We start from the raw sequence: 10,538 nt of genomic DNA, 5'->3' as shown, positions 1-10,538 counted from the left end.
ATGGAAAACTATTTGGTAGCGACTGCATGGCCGGAAATATTGTTTTGCAACTAAATAAACTTCGGTACATGGATGGAAAAGGTGATCCTAAATGATTTGTTTTATTTTTATTAAAAGAAGAGCTTCCTAAAGGTTTACTTTTTAGATACAGAGGAAATTGTTTGCATATTTTTTTTCATATTTGTGGAATATTAATTCAACATCATGACATTTTTAAAACATTTCTGACATCAGGTACTATTTCAAGCGTTCGATTACAAGCCAGTTTATCTACTGACTTTGCAAACAATATTGCTAAACGAAAACTTAGTGCTGCTGGATTAATAGGAAAACTTATAACTAGTCCTTGGATAAAAAAAATTTATGTTTCAGCCGAAAAACAAATCTCTCATTTAGATGGCATTGTTATTATTACAAGAGTCCTTGATACGGTTGACCAATGTCTAAAAAATCCATTAAAAAGTTTGATAAAAAAGATCTTGTCTGGAAGGCTCTTATTGAATTCTGCCCTAAAGATGACAATATGAAAAAAATGATTTCTGTTTGCTTGACTACTTTATCTGAAGCAATCAATAGGCAATATAAGAAATACTTTAGTATGAAGCCCACAGAACAAATGGAATTTGAGACTGAATCTGCAAGGCTGCACAATATGGATGTTGAGTAAATGATGGGAATGTTTAGTGCAGCACATAAAATTGCACCTAATGCAACTCTTTGTTACTTATCATCAAGACTGCGTGCCAGAAAAAACAATGTCATTAACTATTTAAACGGTCTTCCAAAACATATTAAAGAGTCTGTGATGTGGGCTACAAATTTTGCAACAAATAAGAGAGAGATTAATCGATTAAAGATGTCTGAAGTGAATAAGGAGATGACACGCAGAGCAGAGCAAAAAAGGCAAAAAAAAGATACAAAAGAAAGAAAAAAAATTAAAAATATAAGATATAAGTTTTGAAACTTTTGGAAACGTGTTATTATAGGCAGGCGCAGTTTCTAGGGTAGACCAGTTTAATTTAAAATTAATATTTTTTTCTTTTAGTTGCCAAATATATTTAGACAGCATAGTCTCTTTTGAGTGTTTTATGTTTAAAAGATTGTTTGTGATTGGCGTAACGTTTTTTCCTTTTGCCCTAGCTTAAGCCAATATATTGTTTATCAGGGTATTTTTGCGAGGAATGAATGCATTTGTAAAAAATTTATATTTATAAAATATAAATTTTTAAAATTTATAAAAAACTTGTAAAAATAAAACAAAGAGTCTAATAATAAAACAGACAGCAATCTAACAATAGTATAAATAAATATGCATATGCCAACTTTTAGATTTTTAACATTTGGTCCCAATTTGTCTTGTGTTCTTAACATTTTCAGCGGTGTACCCTCCAGTTTATTTTCCGGTCGCCTACCTAGCAACTAAAACTATATCTATTTTGCATTTGAGTCATCCGCTATAATAATCAGTAGTCTGGTAAAATAGTTTTTTTTTTGTATTTTTTCTCAGTTAAAAATATGGAAGAAAAAAAATTAAAATGTCCGACTACTAAAATACGTCTAATAAAAAACAGTTTAGTTAAAAGTAAATTAATTAATAAAATAAAGTGAAACATTATAACCTGTTAAAAAAATATTGTAAAATAACTTTAGTTACAAAGATATATTGGTAAAGAGATAACTAAACAACTTACAAAGATCGTCATTTTTGTCGTAGTCGATATCTGTTTTGTTTAATCGATATCTGTCTTGTTTAGTCAATTCTGTTTCGTTTTAGCTTTTGCAAAGAAAATGTAATGCTAAAACTCATTTTAAATTGAGTGCTTCAAAATGCTAGAACAATGTTTAGGAGAACAGTACAGTCGCACTTCAAAATTTTAAGTCATGAGTCGGCTTCTTTTGATTGAGTTTAGTAAAATTATATAATGCATTGTAGTGCACTCATTATTAAACAAAGTGTATACTACTTTAAACGCTTTTTAAAGTTGTAAATAATTGCAAGGAACTAACCCTTCATCAAAATATGGCTTTATTAATTAGACACACTTTTGAAAGTAACAAACGGTCGTCCTGCTGGGCTACTGACAGGCATTTTTTTTAAATTTCAGTCGCCCTTTGAGAAAACAAGACGTTCCGTGCCACCGGACAACCATGAGGGTACAAACCTGACTTTGTGTTCTTAAAGTTTTAATAGCAAAACATTACATTTTTTTGAAAAATGTCTGAATGCATTAAACGCGACCAACACCAAGCTATGAAAATCTTGCAAATGCTTAAGTAATTTGATTATTAAAAAAAAATAAAAAATTCTTAAATTAACTACTTAAAAAAAACAACAACAGGAAAGTGTATGCAGAATGCATAAATAGTATAAACTTGAGTATAATTCAGATTATCTTAACTGGTATGCTCAACCAGAAATCATTGTTCCACAACGAGAAAATTAAAAATGCTCATAAAATTGACAAAAACTGCATACAGAGATGCAGACAACTTATTCCCCAACAGAGTTGTCAACCAATGGAGTAATTTAGATGATTCAACAATACTTAAAAGAAGTATATGTAATTTCAAGAACAACTTTGACAAAAAGAACAATAGCAATTAATATTGCAATTAACAACAGCCACCATTTTAAGCCTTAGTTGCTAATAAAAAAATTGTACTCATGTTCTGCTTCAGGAGATTTTCAAAAAAAAAAAAAAAAAGACCATGTTGTTTTTTCGAAATTAAATTGTTTTCAATGAGATACACAATCAACTGATCTCTTATGATTCGCTCCATAACTTTACAAATGATTGATGTTAATAAAACCGGTCAATAATTGGTGGGTTCTAACTTATTTCAATTCTTGAATAATAGAACGATGTTTGCACATGACCATAAATTTGGAATAATGCCTGTAATCAATATTTATTAAATAATAAAGCTAAAAGACTTGAAAAGAATTCCAAACATTCCTTTAAAACTTTTGGGAGAGCATTATAAGGACCAACTGATTTGTATGTATTTATATTATTCAGATCTTTCTAAATGATATAAATAATAAAACTTGAATCAGAACATCTAGTTAAAAATTCTTTTCCCAAAACCGTTTCTGTTGAATCGTCTTGTATAAAAAGTGAAGCAAAAATTTTCTTGATTATCACATTTATAACATTTATAACATCAAAATTATAACATCATTATGTAGCTTAATGGCTTTATTTGAATCTTTAATTATAGTTTTGCTATTCAAATAAGCAGACACTTTTAGGATGGTTTTTTGAATTAAGAGCCAAGTTGCTTTCAAAACTGCAAGTCCTCTACCTCACAAGTTTTTTTATATCCGTATTTAACTTTTCTTGTTTATTGACTGCTATGAGACTTTTGAAACCTGATTTTCTTTTTCTAAACCAACATATCTTATTTCTTTACATATACTTCTTAGTTCACTTGTCATCCACGGTGAGTTGTTCTTATATTTTTATTTATACTTTACATTAGAATATGTTTTTCACACACTATTTCATATATTCTTAACCATTATTCATAACATTCATTAACGCCAAGTACTTCAAATGTACTTACATCGTGTACCTGGTTTATGCTTTTAAAATATAAATCTTAGTCTTTATAGTTTCCCTTTTTATATAAAAATTTTTTTCTTATTAATTTTTGTTGTGTTATAGTGAAATTAGAGCTGTTTCAAAACCAAGTGGATATTTCAAAGTACGATGTCCATGTTTGATGACACCTAATGGCCGAAAATGCTCTAAAATGTAATCTTGGTTGCGATTATCAGTTAAAATAAGATCTAAAATGCATTATCTATATTAAACTAAACTTAAAAACAAGGACTGATAACACTTTGATGTAGATAACAATCATGTAAAGATTCAATAAACATACTTGCTGTTGTGTCACTCTCATTTGTAATTCTTATTAAGTTTTCATCATTTCACTTGATGTTTGTTTACGTAAAATCTCCACATATTAAAAGACCAGTGCATTTCTTATTTTGTTTGAGTAAAAACGTCTGTTTTAATGATATTATGATGTCAACACATTTATCCTTTTTACTAAGACATGTCTGGTACATATAACCGCATAAAATTCGCTCTTTCCAACTTCAATCAAATATCATACTTGCTCAATATTTTCATTTATTAGACGTTTTTCATTTATTTCATAAGATCAAATATTCTCTTGCACACAAATACATACACCACTACAACAACAACTAGGTTGACAAATTTTTCTAAATAGATTATAACCAAGCAAAACATTAGTATTTGACATTACTGACAACCGCGTCTTACACACAAATATATTTTGAAATTGATTTGATATTGACATATAATTGATCTGGAAATGCCATTGACGAATTTGCCAAAACTATTATTTAACGGAGTAGCATTTGTATAATAACATGTGAAATAATCAATGTTTGTTGTTTTTTAACCTTTTTAAGGCTCTGATTCATTTCCTTGACCAGCACAGTAATATCACTCGAATCCAACTGATTTCGAACTTCTCCACCAGTGTCAGGATTAGTTAATTGGCTAAATTGGCTATATAAATATTGACAAAGTATATGGATAGAATGTTTTGAATGATTTTTTGCAAGTTTTATTTAGCTTTTTTTTGAACAAAATTTTTTATCCTCATCACTTGACTTTATCTAATCATGTGATAGCTTTCTAATCACGCGATTGCCCTTCAAGCTGAGTAGTTTATTTGTTGCCATTTTTATCAGCAATTTATTATATATATATATATATATATATATATATATATATATATTATATATATATATATATATATATATACATATATATATATATATATATATATATATATATATATATATATATATATATATATATATATATATATATATATATATATTATAGGCCAATTTAGCCAATTAACTAATCCTGACACTGGTGGAGAAGTTCGAATATATATATATATATATATATATATATATATATATATATATATATATATATATATATATATAAATATATATATATATATATATATATATATATATATATATATATATATATATATATATATATATATATATATATATATATATATGTCTAGATATCTGGCCTAGGTGTCTAGATATTTGGCCTAAATTATTTAAGTAAGATTTAGCATTTTACAGGTCAACACATTACCAACAATTAAATTCAGCTTTGACACATAAATTAATTTACTTACCCTCTGGTGTTTAATACCAGTTTTAATAGGTGGGAAGGAGATTAAAAGTTGAAACAGGGAATTTGTACTATTTCAGCTCTTAAGTTATAAAAGATTTTTATCCTTGTTTTTTTCCCATTGTTGTCAAATTAAAAAAAAAGGATTTTTAGTAGTTTTGACTAAAAAACTTACATAAATTTTTTAAGCAGTTCTCGTTTTCAACTTTTAAGTCACGGTATGGTTAAAACCATGTTGTTTTAAAAAAATTTGAGAAAAATAAAAGTCACTCAATGAATTCAGATTGTTAGTTTATAACTTAGGAGTTTGATCCAGCTCTGCACAACAAAATCAACAGTTTGTAAATAATACTAAAAACTATTGGCTTTGAAAATCATACATGCATTTGCACAAAGTTTTTAAAAATATCTTTTCCAGATGTATCATACAATTTCATTTCAACTGTATCCTCAGTATTGGCAATCACAACAGTCTTTACTGCCAAAAATGCAGTTAAAAAGTTTTTTAAGCAAAAAAATTGCGCAAGAGCAAGAAAGCTTTAATTTGTTTGTGGTTTGATTTAGACGTATATTAATTTACAATTCAAGTACATGCACAAAAATTAAGGGTCTTATGATTTACTTGTGATGATGCCTTAATTTTTGTACTTTTATCAAAAACATGAACATAAACTCTCTTTCTTTGTTTGTTAATGTATGAATGTGTGTGTGTTTGTGTGCGTATTTATGTGTGTGTGTGTGTGTGTGTGTGTGTGTGTGTGAGTGTGTGTTTATGAGAGTGTGTGTGTGTGAGTGTGTGTTTGTGTGTGTGAGTGTGTGTGTATGAGAGTGTGTGTGTGTATGTGTGTGCGAGTGTGTGTGTGTGGGTGTGTGTGTGAGTGTGTGTGTGCGCACGTTTATCTTAATCTATCAAACCATAAACAAGTTTAAACTTTTTTACTATTGTATTTATTTTTATAAACTACTTCTAAATTTTATACAAAGACTTCACATTAAACTAAATCCTCCTAAATTAACGCAAACAATTGTATATATTGTTATTGCCAATACTGTGCACTTGTACAAAAACAATTTAATTAGAAATTATGCTATATGTGTACAGTAAATAATGGTATATAACATATATTATTCACCCGTACCATTAAATACGACTTTGGAAATTGCAAACCATCAGAGCAAAGGAGCTGGCTTATAGTTGTCTTCCCAACAGTCGAGTCCCCTAAAAAACAATCCAGTTCAATAAATATAACTTAATTAAATTTTATCAACTAAAATTTTCAATATAAAAAACTATTTTTATTAACAAAAGAAACCACAAATAATTGTTTTGCCATGATATTACATATACATACGAGTATTGCTATTAAAGTGAACAGTTTTTGGTGTTACAATTAACATAAAAATATATAACATACTTTTAAACTGTCTATGCCTAATAAATGTTTCTCAGCTATATGTAAGATGGCAATTGTACATTTTATCTTTAGGGGCGTCCATAAAGTACGTACGCAAAAAAATTACTGATTTACGACCCATTACCTCCTTGTACGCAACTAAAGCATTCAACAACCCCCTCCTCAGCACTTTCAATTGATCAAAAACAAAAAACTTTTAGTTAATAGCGTACGTTTTGATGAGTCGAATTATTTGTTTGTCCGAACATCAATCCTACAGATGGGGATTTCCACGTACAGGAAATTTCCCGCGAAACGGAAAAGAATAAAAAAATCAAACAATCAAGTAACATAAAAATTTAAGATGAGCAATTTTTACGTTGCATGATTGGATAGTTTTCTTTTCCGTTCTGTTCCGCGGAAAATTTCTTGTAAATGGAAATTCGCCTGACAACCACCTGCATTTTCAAAATATTCTATTGTTTCCGTACAATGAATGTCCGAATATCAATCCCGCAAAGCCTTACGCGCATTGCGGGATTACACTATTGAAATATATATATATTTTTAGAAACATTACGCTATTCGACAGATGATACACAACATAATATAGCTTTCAAATCTCGTAAAAAAGAATCTTTTCAAAAAAATGAAATTAAGTTTTAGGAGAGATAGGGAACGAGAAATTTTCAAAACGCATACGTACTGGCTTTCTTTAACAACCCCGGCCCCCTATCTCTTCAGTCAATACCAGCGTACTTACTTTATGGAAAACCCCTTATGCTTTTCGAAGCATTAAAAGACGTTAAAACAATATCAAGTGCATTTGCCAGAATATTTTAGTTGTTTATTTAAACAAATAATTTAGCAACATCTTGAATACTAATTTTGTCCCTCCGCTTTATGTGTAAATAAGCGAACATAAAGTCGTTCGAGTGAATGCCTACAGTTTATGCCCTTACCCATATTTTTAATTAACTCTGTTATGTCGATACAAACATAGTGTATTGAAAAGCGATTGAGGCAAACTTTTGTATATTCTATGTGGCATCTTCAAATATTATCAGAAATTTATGTCACCAAGGCATCTGAAGAAAGATCGTTGACGCAATCATACACACATGTTCATGACACATTCATAGCTAACGTTGAACTTCGGACCTCTTGGTTTTAAACCAGAACTCTAACCACTGCGCCACGGCTGCATAACACAACATTGTTTTCAAAAAACACAAAATTTGTTTTTCCTAAGCGAATATACGGAAAACAACGACGAAAAAAACTTAGAAGTTAGAGATACAGATTTAGGTTGTTTACGAAAAAATAAACATAAATTTAACAGATTTATTTAGAAGGTTTGCTGGTCGACGGTGACGATACAATAAAAGTACTGCAAGAACCGATTCCGAAAGATCCGAAAAATATTCAAATCACATCAATTAACTAAATGCAATAGTTAGACATTTGCATATTCTTATGAATGATCGCAATTTTTTTCATCATAAAGAACTTGCTGTTAATCCGTCAATATATTTTCACTCTTTATGTTCAAAACATTTTACTAGAATTTGATAATTATGAACTTAGGTGTAAACGTTATACTCTAACTTTTTCTCATAAGTATGTTACGAACAGGAAACGTTATTAATCGAAATGAGTTTAAATGGCAACATCGTTTATAGTTAAACTTTGTCCTGAGATTCGTTTTTTTGCATCGTTGTTTTTGTTTTTATAAATAGATATGATTTTTGCATCATGGACTTAACCATGCCAATAAAAGTTTGCAACACTCTTGTTGACCTAGACTCAAAACGTGTTGCTAACAGTGATGATGAGGCGAGTATGTTTCTCTTTTGCATATTTTACACGGATTAAACGGATTTTATGGCATGCTATACGCAACGAGTGACAACATAACTCTATTATTATTAGCGCATCAATAAGTTTAAGCAAGAATCTTACTTCATAAAAAAGTCAATATTCCTTTGCTGTGTTTTAGTATATTTCATTACCTTGTCTTTAAAAACGTAGACAAGTTTAGAAATATGCCACTTTTTATTGTAATTCATCGTCATGAATTTTAATTTGTATATTTTCTACTAGCAACATACTTTGAATTTAGGTCAACAAAAGTGTCGCAAATTTTATTCGCATAGTTAAGTCCGTATGCAAAAATTATACTTTTCTATAAAATGTTGCCAACAAAACATAATATATGCGGTAACTTTTTCATTTCACTAAAAACAATTTTATTTATGCCTTTTTTTACATGTAAGTTTTTTTCTGAAATTGTTTTCTGATTGCAGTGGCGTTACCAAAGAGACGCACAAGACGCATCACATAGTAGTCTCTAGATCCTAGTTTTGAAGAAAAAGATCAACTTTATGGTTAACGTGGAGGCTTACATAAATTCAAAAAGGTTTGATAAAGACTAAAATTCTGTTTTCATCTTTTAAGCCTACTTTAAATATGTAAAAAACATCGGCTACTTGAGAAAAGCTTATTTGTTAGTTTGTTCCTGCGCGCATTGAATGCTTCTGTGTTTTTTGAGTAGTTACGTTGATAAGAACATAGCATATTAGTAATCAAATAGTTTTCATATATTATAGCTAGATATCCATCTACATACTAGTTATAAGGAGGTTCTTGTGATAGCGTATGTTTTTGTGATAGCGTATATAGTGCAGTTGGGTCAAAAGTTTTCCGTATGACACAAAAGCGGAAAACGAATAGAAAAAAGGTTGAGAAAATTCAAAAGTTTCCAGAGAAAAACGCTTTTCATCAAAACTCAAAATGAGCAGAAAGAATAAAATTGCAGATACAGGAGAGTATTTCCTTCTAAAAGGTAGACCTAAACGCTTCTGGTTCTAGTTTGTACTGGCTCAATAACTTTAACTTTTTTTTTGTTAATGGTTAACAGGGTGCTTCCAGAAGTCCTAACGGACTTCTGGCTGAACACTTTGGATGAGCAATTAACTAGGAAGCTCACGCCTCCTTCCTTACCAATGTTGCTTTTCGGGCTAGAGCCCACGTCGAACTTCGGACTTCTTGGTTTTAAACCAAAACTCTAACCACTGCGCCAAGGCGCATAATATTTTAGTCAAATAATACAAAACTCGCTGTTCCTAAGCGAGTGTACGGAAAACAACGACGAAGGAAACTCAAAACTAAGAGAAACAGATTTGTTTTGTTGAGGTAAAACGAATATAAAATTAGCAGATATATTTAGAAGGTTTGCTGGCCAACTGTGACGATACATTAAAAATATCACTAAAACCGATTCCCAAAGATCCGTCACAAAATACTTGTCATTTTCTGCAATATATTTAGCATACATTACTAAACATGGTCCAGTTTTGCGATCTTGATTAAACTAATCAAAAACTCTGCTTGTAGCTTACTGTAAAGCATGTTGATTTATGATCCGCCCATAAAAGTTGATGGCTTCATCGGTTAAATCAATCAGAACTTGCTGTAAAGCAAACAAACAAAAAATCTTTTTTGAAAATAATGAAGATGCTAACTAAAAAATGTATTCGTCAAGCATGCGATGGAGCAAACGAAATGAGTGGTGTTTCTATTGGCCTGCAGATAAAAAAATAAAGAACATTTAACAAAAATGCAGAATACGCTATTTTAAATATCGATGAGGGCAATTTGTTTGAACTTGTCTTATAGCAAAGTCTAAAGTTAGACGTAAATTTAGTAAGATGCAATTTAGAGAAATAAAAGCGACGCTGCAGAAATTGCAAGAACTTGGAATGCTAAAATGAAAGCCCTGAGTTTCTAACCGAAAATGAAACACCGCTTTCATGAAATGATAAAAGATGATCAAGCATTACTATTCCATTCCAGTTAGACGAAAGCTTTAAAAACTAATTTAAAACAAAATACTTTGGAAATCCACAAATATTATCAACTTTAAAAGACGAATTCT

This window comes from Hydra vulgaris, chromosome 05 (assembly GCF_038396675.1).
Source record: "Hydra vulgaris chromosome 05, alternate assembly HydraT2T_AEP".
Taxonomy (NCBI): Eukaryota; Metazoa; Cnidaria; class Hydrozoa; order Anthoathecata; family Hydridae; genus Hydra; species Hydra vulgaris.
This window is presented reverse-complemented; position numbering follows the sequence as displayed.